Raw genomic sequence first — 13,396 nt, forward strand, 5'->3', positions numbered from 1 at the left:
TGACTCGAGCCAAGTACTTTCCTTGCATTAGCTCTTTTAACCCTCCTTTCTGAAGTGTAGGTACCTCCTTTTGTTGTTGTTACCCAGGCTGGTCTCAAATTCCTGGGCTCAAGTAGTCCTCCTGCCTCAGCCTCCTAAGGTGCTAGGATTACAGGCATGAGCGCCCGGCTTAATGTGTAGGTGCTTTCCTCATCAAGTCCATTCCACAGATGACACCAGACTGAGAGGGGTGGTGGTTTAGAGTGACAGCGGGGAATGGAACCTAAGCAGACTCTTGCTCCTAATCTCTGAACCACACTGTCTTCCAGCTGGTTGTTAGAGAGGGCCTGGGGAGGCTGAAGAAGGTGCACAGAACACATTGGGAGCAGAAGCCCCAGAAAGGCAGCCCTTCCCCACCCCATGACTGAAACCCGTGCGGCTCTGCAGAGGCCCAGCTCCCCTCAGCCTATCCCCACCACATCTCAGTGCCTGGCTGCCATCCTCATCAGCATGGAGGCCCTGGGCCGGGTTTCCTGGCGAGGGAGGGGCAGTCACACAAACATGGCCCTGGCTGATCTCCTGTGGGAAGGGAGAAAATCTGAGAAACATCTGGAAGGTGGGGCTTTCCATCTGCAGCAGTGAGGAGAGCCACCTTTGGGCATGGCTGCAGTGAGGATTGTTGCCTGACCCCCACCCTTCCACCCGCCCCCCGCCTGTGCACAAAGCCCAGATTCCTTCTCGTCCAGATGATCCCACCAGCCTGCTCTCCTCACCCATGTGCCTCCTTCCGTGCACCTCCTAGTAAGCACTTGCTGAGCACCTACTGTGTGCCAGGCCCAGACTGGGCGCTGAAGGGTGCACTGAAGGTTGAGATGCGCTTTGAGCTCTCAGCATAGTCAAACAGGACATCACCATAGAGCGATAATGGGCTTCAGAGAGGTGAGCAAAGTCTGTGAGACAGAAGAGGGCCCCCTGCCTGGAGGACTATGCACCCTGTATCTTTAGCAACATTCACCAGAGTCTTAATGATGGCCATGAGCCTCGAAAGCAAGACGTGGAAAGTGTTTTGAGGCAAAGGGAGCTGCCCAGGCAGAGGGTTGGGATACAGTAAAACAGGGGCCCTGGGGACTTCCGTGCTTTCAGCTGCCTCATTGGAGGCCCCAACTACCTTGATGTTGTCACAGCAGGCGGGGTTTAATGAGCTCTCGGCCATGGCAGAAGCTGACAGCCTCTGGGTTGTGCTTGTCCAGAGTCACAGAGCTTGTTCCAGGACAAGTCCTGTGTCCACTTCCCCGAGGTTCTTTCAGTTCCTGAATGAGGGGGAAGCAGATTCCATCACAGGGTGACAAGCGGAGCTATCCAGGCAGTGCCGAGCAGCCCCAGGAAGTCCATGGCCCCTGGGGAGCAGCTGGGGAAAAGCCACCGGGGGGATGGACTTAACAGAGGCCAGGGCCAGGGAAAAGGCTGAGAAAGGACCCAGTCTGGCTGCAGCTCCTGGGGCCTGCGTGAGCCAGCCCCATCTAGGAAGCCCCCAGGAGCACAGGGGCGGGCACCTGCCCTCAGCCCAGCCACTGTAAGCCATTGCATGACCCTCACACTCGGAGTCTCAGTTCTCCTTCACTCAAGGACAGTGAGTGACTGGCCTGGGGAGTCCCAGGTAGACTGGTACCTGTGGCCGGGTCACGGTACCCAGCTGATCCTCTACCACCCATGGCTCCATCACTTACTGAACACCCCTCATAAGCCATGTAGGAAACTAAACAGACTGTGCCTGCACTCTGGGAGCACGCAAACCCAAGGGGCAGACCAAAAGACAGACATGCAAACAGATACATCGAGTGATGACTCAGTGTGACTGACGAAGGGGCAACCAGGGTGCAGTGGGATGTGCCCAGGAGTGGGGGGACCTCTGGCTGAGTGGCCTGGAAAGCCCTCTTTGATGAGTGGCTTTGAGGTTGAGCTAAGCTCCGAATTATGTCAAGGAACCGGGTAGCCAAAGAGGCAGGGGATATGCGGGGGAGTCTAAGCAGAGGCACAGGTGCAAAGGTCCTGAGCAAAGGGAGAGCATCATCATCCGGAAAAGAGCCCAAGGTGGCTGGACCCAAGAGTGAGGCAGGGGACGGATCTTACAGGGCCTTGAGGGCCTCGGGGGAGTTTTGAGCCTGGAACGGGCATGATTTGATTTTGGAAAGATGCCTGTGGCTGCTCTGTAGAGGACACTGTGGAGACCAGCATGGAAGCAGAGATCTGAGAAGCGGCTGGTGCACCCTGGACGAGGAGGAGATGCTGGTGCTTTGGGCTGGGAATGGGCAGTGGGTTGGAGATAGCAGATTTGGGATATATTGAGGAGGAGCCAACCAGACACTGCAGAGTGGGGCCCCGGTCCTGGGAGCCTTCCCCCAGCACCGAGAACTGGGAGCAACTTCACTGGCCCCGCAGGAGTCGGGTGGGGCCAGCGGAGAGAGCTGCTCAGTATATAAATATCTTTAATGAATAAATAGAAGTGCTTTTAGGGCTGGCGGAGTCATATCATTTCCACCTGCCGTAAAATTTCATTAGAAGCAGGCGCTGCAGGGGAGAGGAATGGCTGCAATAAATCTGCCCGCCCACCCTCAGCCCTGCCTCCACTCTGAGTCGACTCAGCCCCACTCGCTGGAGGGGCCAGACCCAGGCCCTTCTCCCCAGGCCTTCCTGGGGCCCAGGAGAGCCTGGGCCTTCCCTGCCCCACCCCCTCATTGAACAGGCAAGAGACGGCAGAGAGCTGCGTCTTATCACTGAAAACCAGGGGCCTCACTCTACTCAGCTGGGAAATGGGTATGACAGTTTCTGCCTCCATCTAATGCAGATGAGTTTCAGGGGAAGTGGTGTCCAAAACTGAGGATTCCTGGAAGAGCAGAGCTGGGGCAAAGCATACCTTGCGAGTATCCAGTTTTACAAATGAACAGAGGCCCCAAGAAAGTAGATGATTGTCCGCGGCCAGGCGCAGTGGCTCACACCTGTAATCCCAGCACTTTGGGAGGCCAAGGGGGGTGAATCACTTCAGGTAAAAAGTCCTAAACCAACCTGGCTAACATGGTGAAAACCTGTCTCTACTAAAAATACAAAATTAGCTAGGTGTGGTGATGGGCGCCTGTAATCCCAGCTACTCGGGAGGCTGAGGCTTGAATCTGGGAGACTGAGGTTCCAGATTGCAGTAAGCCGAGATCCTGCCATTGCACTCCAGCCTAGACCCCACCTCAAAAAAAAAGGAAAGTTCACCAAGTGCCTACTGTGTGCAGACAGCCTCTGAACTGAGTGAAGACTGCTGTCCCTAGCACCGCATTATATCCCTGTAGCTTCTTCCAAGGTGGCCATGCTCACTTCCATCTTACAAATAAGAAAAGGAAGCACAGAGAAATCAAGGAATTTGCCCATGGTTATATAATTCTGCCTCTGACCTTGGCTATAGCTGCTGGTACGCAAAGAAGTGTGGATACTTAGACCCTGCACTTGGCTCCACTGGCTACCTCCCCCATTATACTTCAGTGGGTATGAGGCCAGGAACACTGGCCAAATGGACAGGCCCAGCTGGCAATGTGCCAGGGCCCCTGGTTGTCGGTTAAGCTCATTAAGTAGCTGTGACAGGACATGGCCTGGGCCAGCTGCCTTTCCTCTCCACCTTGCGCCAGCCCTCCTGGGAAGAGGGCCTGATGACAGGCACCTGCTTTTAGCAGCTGTAAGCAGAAGTCTGTCTGTTGTGGAGGAAGATCCAAAGATGCACAGACTGAGCTTCCCCAGGCTGGCCTCTGGGCCCACCTGCTGCCTGACCTTCTCAAGGCTGGGCCTGTGGACCCATGTGGGGAGTGCGCACAGGATGTGGACGCTGGAGCCGGGCTGCCTCGGCCCAAATCCCAGCCTTGCTACTCCCCAGTTATGTGCCCTGGGTGAGTCACTTTACTCCCTGAGCCTTGGTCTCCTCATCTGTCATACGGGGGGATGGTGCTACAGAAGACCCCTCACTGTGGAGACCTGCCACAAGCTGATGCACACAAAGGGCTTGACCAACTGTAAAGTGCTTATCCAGGCTCACATAGTCATTACTGATATTCCTGAAATACTGTAAGATGAGACTAGACTCTTCCCCACCGGACTGCAAGGTGATTCATCATTACTTATACCAGAACAACTGAACAAACCCGTAAAACATCAATCATCAGTAACCACCCAAGGCGAAGTCCTTTAGGAGCAGAGTGAGCAGCATACCTGTCTACTGTAAGGATGCAAGTGCTCTTTCAGCCAAAGTGCTGTGGGCCTGAGCCACTGGGGGAGTCCAGCCATGGCTTCCAGCCCCCACGGGTGCTCCCTCATCTGTCGGCTCACCAGGGCATCCTCCTCTGTTCCTGCTCCCTGGCCCTGCCACCTCCCATTTCCCCTTGGCCAATTCTGTTTCTTGCTCAGGACTAGCTCTGGGCTGGATGCAGCCCTCTCTGGGAGGCAGGACCACAAATCCTGCCCTGGCGAGGGAGACGGATGCAGATGTAACCCGCCATCAGCCAGGCCACAATGAGCACAGGTCCTGCCGCCCGAGGACAGGGCTGATTTTCATCCGTTTCTGCACTTGGTGCCCAGCACAGGGCACCCCACCCTGGAGGCGTGCCTCCAACACGCCTGCAGCAGGTCGCTTCTGAGCACTTAGCATGAGCCAGCCCTGGGCAGGGCCATGGGGATTTCACGGCAAACGAGGCAGAACGCTCCCAGCCCTGCCACCTTCGAGGAGCGGGAGACCCAGAGTAAACAGGCAGGCAGACACACAGCAGGGCAGCTTGAAAATAACAGTGACTGGAAGTGAGGGTGGCCCCTCGGGCTGGATGGTCAGGGGAGGCCCTCGAAGGAGACGATGTCGGATTGAGATTGGATTGATGAGCGCAGCCGCAGCCAGGGGAGGTTGGGAATCATATTCTAGGCAGAGGAAATAGTAATGCAAAGGCCTCAAGTGTGCCTCACATATTCGAGGAGAAGCCAGATGTGTGTGTGTGTGTGACGTGGAGGTGAGGGGGCTCAAAGCAAAGGTGGGGTCCTCGAGATGGTCAGCTTAGTCACCTCACCTGGCCAGAGACCAAGGCCATTCCTGAATTCATTTACCCACCTCTCCCACCAGCCTTTGTCCAGCCATTCATCCATCCACCCACCTGTCCACTTAGCCGTCCCCCATCCAGCATGTACTGGTCCCCTCTCGAGGCAGCTCCTCCCTGGTTTGGAGGATGTGAGAATATCTGAACTGGCCCCTGGCTCTCTGGAGCAGCTCATGGTCTCATGGGAGAGATCATCATGCGAAGAGGCGATTGCCACCCAGAGATGCTCCCACGTGACCAGGGACACAGAGTCGGGAGGGAGGAAGAGCAGGAGTGGGGGGAGGGAGGGGTCAGCACAGCCCGGCTGTACCTCGGGACACTGGGTCTGCAATGTCATCCTCCCAGACAAAGGACAGTACATTATTAGTGTTATTAATTATCATTAATCTAATTAAATGGCAATTACAATTAACACAGCGACAAAAAGCCACCTTGGATTTAAATGCCTCTTCTCTGGCACCGGAGTCAGTGATTTTTCCCAAGCTCAGCCCCACACTCCGCCACAGCACAACACATGCAGCAGGTGCTCGACCAACCTTTAAGATCAAAGTCACAGCTCAGGTTTCACAAGGCCCAGCTCCCCCATCTTACAGATGGGCAAACTGAGGCCCCAGAAGGGGAAGGGACAGGCACCAGGTCACCTGCAAGTCTATGGTAAAGGTGGAGTCAAGCCAAGAAGCCCGATTCCCAAATGCATCCCAACTCACTCCATCTCTCTCTGCCTTTATTTTTTTCCAAGAAAAAACAGCTGTCAGAGGCAGCCACCCTGTTACCAATTAAACAAGGCAAATTCTATCGGAACAGAATCAGAGGCACCCCGGACACCTAATTACACAGTCTGGATGAAAAACTCAGGCAGGGAAATAGAAATCTGAACAAGCAGCACCACCAGACAGCAGGGGAACCCTCCCCATCACCAGAGCTGCTGCCCCTCCCCACCAAGCCTTGGGACAAGACATGTCTCCCAGTCCTCAAATAAGATCCCTGCTCCCCAGGTGGAGGCTCAGACCTCCCCTTTCCCCACAGCACTGAGCCAGGGCTCCCAGAGACAAATGGGGAGGCGTAGAAGTGGCAGTGGGCATCTGGGCTGGCACAGGGCATCCTCCCAGAGCCTTCCCAAGAACCCTGTGGAAAACAGGTGTCATTTCAGGTTGACAGCCAGGGCAGCCCAGTTGGGGACCAGCGAGATTGGGCAGAGCTGGGCTTGAGCCCACATCTGCTGACCCTGGAGACAGGGCTCTACCTGGGGCACCTCCTGTGGGTGCTGCCTCTCTTCTGGCCAGTGCACCTGGAGGTCTGTCCCCAGGAGGGTTAGTCCCATCCAGTAGCATCACAGGCAGGAGGCTTGACTTGGCTGTCCCTGCCTGACATGAGATTCTGTGATTCAATCTTGGGAGGATGCGAGCAGGTGAAGGCAGAGCCCCTGTCTGATTCCATTTCCGTGTTCCCCATACTGGCCGGCACCAGGGCAGACAGGAAGGCATGTGCCACACACAATGTTGGGCTCTAGGGAGACAGAAATGAGCACAACAGACAAAGATCTCTGCTTTCAAAGAACTCGTGAAGAGGAGATGGACAATAAAAAACCTAACCAGCCAACCAAAGGGAGGGAATTCAATGATATGTTTTCTGATAGAAATAAATGGTAGGGCTGGACGCAGCGGCTCATGCCTGTAATCCCAGCACTGGGAAGCCAAGGCGGGCAGACTGCTTGAGCCCAGCAGTTCAAGACCAGCCTGGGCAACAAAGCAAGACCTCATCTCGACAAAAATTTAAAAATTAGCCGGGCATGACGGTGCATGCCTCTGGTCCCAGCTACTCAGGAGGCTGAGGCAAGAGGATCGCTTGAGCCGAGGAGTTCGAGGCTGCAGTGACCACAATGATGCCACTGCACTCTGGCCTGGGCAAGAGAGTGAGACCCTGTCTCCTACAAAAAGTAATTAATAAATAAATAATAGGAAGGCAGGTGTGGTGGCTCTCGCCTGCGATCCCAACACTTTGGGAAGCCGAGGCAGGTGGATTACGAGGGTCAGGAGTTCGAGATCAGCCTGGCCAACATGGTGAAGCCCTGTCTCTACTAAAGATACAAAAATTAGTCCAGTGTGGTGGCACATGCCTGTAATTCCAGTTACTCAGGAGGCTGAGGGAGGAGAATCACTTGAATCCAGGAGTCGGAGGTTGCAATGAGCCAAGATTGCACCACTGCACTCCAGCCTGGGTGACAGAACAAAACTCCATCTCAAAAAAAAAAAAAAAAAGGCTGTATATGGTGGCTCATGCCTGTAATCCCAGCACTTTGGGAGGCTGAAGCAGGCAGATCACCTGAGGTCAGGAGTTCGAGACCAAACTGCCCAATGTTTCTACTAAAAATAAAAAATTAGCCGGGCGTGGTGGTGTGTGCCTATAATCCCAGCTACTTGGGAGTCTGAGGCAGGAGAATTGCTTGAACCCAGGAGGTGGAGGTTGTAGTGAGCCGAGATCACACCATTGCACTCCAGCCTGGGAAATAAGGAGCAAATCTCCACCTCAAAAATAAATAAATAAATTAGTTAAATGATAGGAAGAAAATGCACAAGCTAATGAGATAGAGCAAATTGGAGTGTGGGTGTAGGAAGGTCTATGCAAGGCCAGATGGTCCTGGATGGCCTCTCTGAGGAGGTGAGGTGTGAACTGAGACCTGAATGGTGAGTGGGAACAGCCGTGGGAGGAGCTGGAGGAATGTACCAGAAACGGGAGGAGTGTGTGCAAACCAAATGAGCCAGTGAACAGATGTATCAGCCAGAGAGTAGGTAGACAGAAATGCGGGCAGAAGGGGTCTGCTTAGGAAGACAGGCCAGGTTCTCAGCCAAGCTGGCAGCCCCCTGCTACCCTCTGCAGGGACCCCTCCCCTTGGTGGGTCATAGGCCCCTCTGAGGGTCCCCAGCGTTGGGGGTGTCCTCTTCCACCCCTCCACGAGTGGCTTCCTCTGAGGTGGCTGTGCCCATTCCCTCCTCCTGGTGTTATTGGTGCATCATGAATAATCTTTATCCTCCTTCCTCAGAGCTTTGTGCCTTCCTACCACCTGCTGACTCCCTCCTCGTAGGCTGAGGCAGAGAAAAAAGTCCATGGGCTTTCCGAGCCTGGATTCCCCATCTCTGAATGGAGAATGTGCCTTCTATGCCCCCAGGTTCTGCCTTTTTCAGGCTATGGGCTCTGACTCCAGCCTTCATGTGTGTGACCTGCCACAAGGGGCCCCTTTCCCTGAGACCCTGGTTTTTCGTGTTTGCTTTTTTGAGATGGAGTTTCACTCTGTTCACCCAGGCTAAAGTGCTATGGCACAATCTCAGCTCACTGCAACCTCTGCCACCCGGGTTCAAGCAATTCACCTTCCTCTCAGCCTCCCAAGTAGCCGGGACTTGGGGACTACTACTGGGCACGCACCACCATGCCCAGCTAATGTTTGCATTTTTAGTAGAGACAGGGTTTCACCATGTTGGCCAGGCTGGTCCCGAACTCCTGACCTCAGGTGATCTGCCCACCTCAGATTCCCTAAGTGCTGGGATTACAGGCGTGAGCCACCATGCTTGGCCCTGAGCCTCTGTTTCTGCACCTAAGAGGGAGAGAGTAACAGTTCCCCCCACCCCATGCTGCTTCCCAGGCGTTGGCTCACAGTTCTCTGTTCCCTGCTGATGGAGCATTACCTCGACCACCCTTCATAGATGCGAAGCCCAGGCCTAGGAGGGATGCTGTGGCTTGGCAAAGGTCACATGTCCAGCAAGTGGTGCCATGGGATTTAAAATGATTCAGGCGTTTGCTGGGTTAGACGCTAGTGCTATTTCAACACAAATTTCCCAGTTCTGGCGGTTGTCTTCTGGTTATGTAAGAATATGTCTTTGTTGTAGAAAATACACAGTAAAATATTCAGGGATCAGAATGTATCATGAACTGTACCTGCAACTTTTCTATAGGTTTGAGATTCGTTGGAAATGTCAAAAAATTAAAACATCCAAAATATAAAAGTAAACAAAGACCAGCGCTCAGCCCATGCCGGGTCAGTGCCCACACCAGGCATGGCGCTGGCCAGGCTGCAGATGGACACATGTTCTGTATTCACTGGCTTCTGCGGGGCAGGTGATGTGATTTTACTCTTCACTTTGTCAACCAGGAAACAAAAGCTTAGAGTTGTTCAGCCATTTTCTTAGGCCACACAGCCAGTGAGAGACAGGGTGCATGTTCCTGAGGAGCTTTCTCTAGAGGGGAGGGCCAGGAGAGAAAAAACACGAAGGAGCTGGGGAGGGCAGGGTCCAGCGACTTGGTGCTGGGGGGCTGGGCAGGGGAGGCCTCTGGGCTGGGAGGCAGGATGGAGATGCTGGCTGCCGGGCTGCCGGGGCCCAGGGCACTGAGCCACGTGGACCCCCTCCCCTGCCCTATAGTGCCTCCAACCCTCACTGGGAAGGGAGGGGAGCCCGTGACTCCCACCTCGGTCAAGGGCTGATTGATCCTCCGCAGTCCCCGGAGCTGGTCCCTCTGCCGAACCTTGGGCTGCTGCGTGTTTTCTTGTCTCTGATTGTAAACAGATTTGACTAAAGAGGTAAATTAGAAGTTAATTAGAGAGAACATGATTGATGAGGCAGTTTGCTGTGATTGGGAGGCGTGGAAAGGATGGGGCTCCCTGCATGGAGGTGGGGAATGACAGAAAGGGGGATAGAATTCATAGGCTGGTGGATCTGCAGGGGTGCCCAGCACCTCGAGGGGCCAACACAAGGCCGCCCTTTCTTCTGGGCTCCATGGTCAAGGCCGCCAGGCAGGAAGCCCCAGGTGGAGCACTCATGAACCCTCATAATTGGCAAATAGGCCACTGCTGGACTCTGGGGACGAAGCATCCACCTGTCCCTGGTATGGCCAGAAACTTCATCTTAGAGCTGCGGGCTGGGCTGGGGAAGGTGCTGGTTCTTATTAAACATTGATGCTGCTCTGGGCCCTGTGTATTTTCTCAAAACCCTGCAAGGCTGATGCTGTATCACCATTTTCCAGATTAGGCAATCAGGATTCAGAGAGCTGAACCAGCTTACCAAGGTCACACAGCTAACAGGGACAGAGTGAGAACTGGCCTCTAGAGCAAAGCCTCTGCCTTTCTGAGTTCCAGGCTGTGTGCCAGGTCAGGTGGTCCAAGCTCAGGCGCTGTCTCTCCAGCATCCCTGCTTACATACCTCCAGCAATGGTGAGCTCACTTCTGCCCAGAGAGGCAAGACAGCTCATTATGGGAGCTTTGTCCTTGTCCTTGGACCTAGTCTACCTCCCTTCAGAGCCACCTCCAGGGCCCCTGCTTTGCCACTCCCCTGCCTCCCTCACAACTCAGAACACAGACCTCCAGGGTGAGGAGGAGCCTCGGGGGTCATCCTACCCAAGTATCTCATTCTCCTGGGGAATTGAGGCTGAGAGGGATACAAAACGCCAGGGGGACACAGTGTGCCAGTGTCACTGATGGGTGGGCCTTCCCTATGGCTGGGGTGCAGGCATCAGCCTCATTGTGCATCACGTCTCCCCCCAGGGCTGAAGGTGCTGCTCTCCATTACTTCCCACCATTCATTCTGCAAGATTTACTGAGACCCGACTGTGCACCAGGCCTTGAGAGGACAGAAGGAGAAGAGCAGAAGGACCACTTTCAGTGCTCACAGGTCAGTTGGGGGCAGGCAGGTAGGATGGCCAGGCCTGCCAAGGAGGAGGCCAAGGGTTAGGAGACTTGTGAGAGGGAGAGACGGTCCCTCCAGGCAGCGGCACTGAAGCCAACTCTGGAGGAGATGCGAGGGTGTTTCTGGCAGAGGAAACTGTGGTGGGAGGGAAGATGGAACATTCTAGAAACTGCCAGAAGCCTAAGTGGCTGGAAGAGAGCATGGGGGGAGCAGGTGGGAGGTGAGGTCACAGAAGGAAGCCCAGATCATCATGGAAGAGTTGTTTGGATTTTATTCTACACCATGAGAGAGAGTTATTGAGAATTTGCAGCAAGGGAGGGCGGTAGGTTTTGCATCTGCAGAAGACCCTCTGGCTTTGGAGCAGAAGGACCATGGGGTGTAGGTGCCTACGCAGAGGACAGGCAGGAGTTTCCTGCAGTTGCTGAGAGCTAGGACTGCACACCGAGAAGTGCCCGATGAGGGAGAAATTCCTGGTTTAACAGGCAGGGCTTGGAGGCATTAGATCTGGGGGTGTGAGTGAGTGATGGATGGGGGCCCCTTGTGAGGTGGGAGACATCGGGACTTTGGTTTGGGGCATATCAGGAGAGGATGTGCAGTAGACAGGGTGGTGCGTGGGTCAAGGCTGATAAGAGTGCGACACAGCCTTGTGCTTCTCTGCAACCCCAGCTGCTAATGCACTGACCAGGTGAACGCGCCTGGTCTGCGGTCCCCTCCCAGCCTGGTGCCACCTTCCCAGGTCAGCAAGGCAGTGTCTGTCCCTCTTAAATGGGCAGACAGAATGGAGCAGAGCAGAAGAGACCCTTCCCCTGTTCCAGGCTGTGTGCTCCTGCCAGTGCCACCAGGGTCCACGTGTGTTGGCCAGGGCCTCATCCCCACTGTCAGTGGAGCTGGAGTCCTCCTGAGGGCCCCAAGGCCCAGCATCACAGCTTCCCTCACTCCTCGAACGCCTCCACCCCTGAGCTGGAGCCCAACTGGAGAATGTCCACCGAATCAGGCCTGTGGCACAGGAAGCCAGGTTCTGATCAGGCCTGGCTGGTGGTGGCCACTGCTCCGGTTTACTGAGCTGGCTGCTGGAGTAAGTGATGGATGTTTAACGTTTTCAGTAACTCTCTGCAATAAGCACTGTTATTATTCCCATTCTACAGATGAAGCAATAGATGCTCAGAGAGGGCAGGAGCCCGAAGTCATACAGCCTGGATGAGGCAGTCAGCGGCCAACCCTGCACACACTGGGGCAGTCTTTCAGCCACCTCTTGAGGACCCGATGGGCCTTTCCAGCCTCACTGGGGTAGGGGTGAGGAGTGGAAGAGAGCCCCTGCTCTGGGGCCCATGGGGCCTCACACGTCTCACCCAGTGGAGGGGGACAGGAGAAGAGAGAAATGGTGACCTTAGGAACTGCCCAGCTGGCTCCTGCTCTGGACACACCAGGGACAAGAAGAGCACAGGTGCGGTGACTGAATGGTGGATGCAGGACACGCTGAGGCAAGGGCCAAGCTCAGGCTCAAAGGATGCACACTGGACCTTTGGCCAGAGGTGGCCTCCATGGGGACACAGGCCTTCCAGCCTCTTCCCCTGGCCAGCACTGGGGCTTCCAGTTCCTTTGGCTGCCAGTGGCATAGAATGGAGGACTATGGTGGGGTGGAGTAGAGCCCCAGGATCCAGGCCCGTCTCTGCCCATTTAGGGGACATGTGACCTCAGAAATCCCTGCCCTTCCCTGGGCCTCAGTTACCCCTCCTGCACAATGAGAAGGTGCCTTAGAATGCGTGCTTCTCGTGTGGATCTCATTTAATTTTCATGAAACTGGCCAGTGCTGCGGCTCATGCCTGTAATCCCAGTACTTTAGGAGGCTGAGGCAGGTGGATCACTTGAGGCCAGCTGTTCAATATCAGCCTGGCCAACATGGTGGAACCCCATCTCTACTAAAAATACAAAAATTAGCCAGGTGTGGTGGCTCATGCTCATGCTTATAATCCCAGATACTCAGGAGGCTGAGGCAGGAGAATTGCTTGAACTCAGGAGGCAGAGGTTGCAGTGAGCTGAGATCGCACCACTGCACTCCAGCCTGGGTGACGGAGCAAGACTGTTTCTCAAAAAAAAAGAGAGAAAGAGAAAAAGAAAGAAAGAAGGAAGGAAGGGAGGAAAGAAAGAAGAAAGAGAAGAAAGAAAGGAAGGAAAAAGAAAAGAATAATGTTCATGAAACAGTAAAATATACTTATTTTTACTTCACTTTAGAGATGAGGAAACTCAGGCTTAGAAAGGACAAGTCACTGTCTCTGGATCACACAGCTGGGGTGCAGTGAAGCTGGACTCATACCCCCTCTCCCTGGCTTCAAATGAGGCCATCCACAGCTCACTGCACATGTGTGTGGCTGTGTGTATGCCCGGTCAGAGCTGCACCCTGCAAGGTGTGTGAGGAGTGGGGCTTGGGGGAAAAGCATGCACCAGCGCATGGGAGGAACAGCGCAGTGAATGTGGGTGGGTGGAAGGAAGCGAGAATAAGCAAACATGCAACTCTGGCCAAGTTTATCACCTCCAGTCTTAGTTTGTCCATCAATAAAATGGGGATAATCACAGTCCCCAATTCAGGGCCGTTTAAATGAGATGAGAGTCATGGGCAAAGGGCCCGTTTGCTAA

At 54.6% G+C, this 13,396-nt stretch overlaps 1 long non-coding RNA gene across 1 annotated transcript; it reads left to right on the forward strand.

Moving 5' to 3' along the window:
- Nucleotides 1-10,620: 10,620 nt before the first annotated feature.
- LOC144582468 (uncharacterized) lies at nt 10,621-12,887 on the forward strand. Its single transcript, XR_013535154.1, has 2 exons — nt 10,621-10,747; nt 11,908-12,887. It is a non-coding gene; the product is annotated as an uncharacterized LOC144582468 (long non-coding RNA).
- Nucleotides 12,888-13,396: the final 509 nt, after the last annotated feature.

Source organism: Callithrix jacchus, chromosome 5, assembly GCF_049354715.1.
Source record: "Callithrix jacchus isolate 240 chromosome 5, calJac240_pri, whole genome shotgun sequence".
NCBI lineage: Eukaryota > Metazoa > Chordata > Mammalia > Primates > Cebidae > Callithrix > Callithrix jacchus.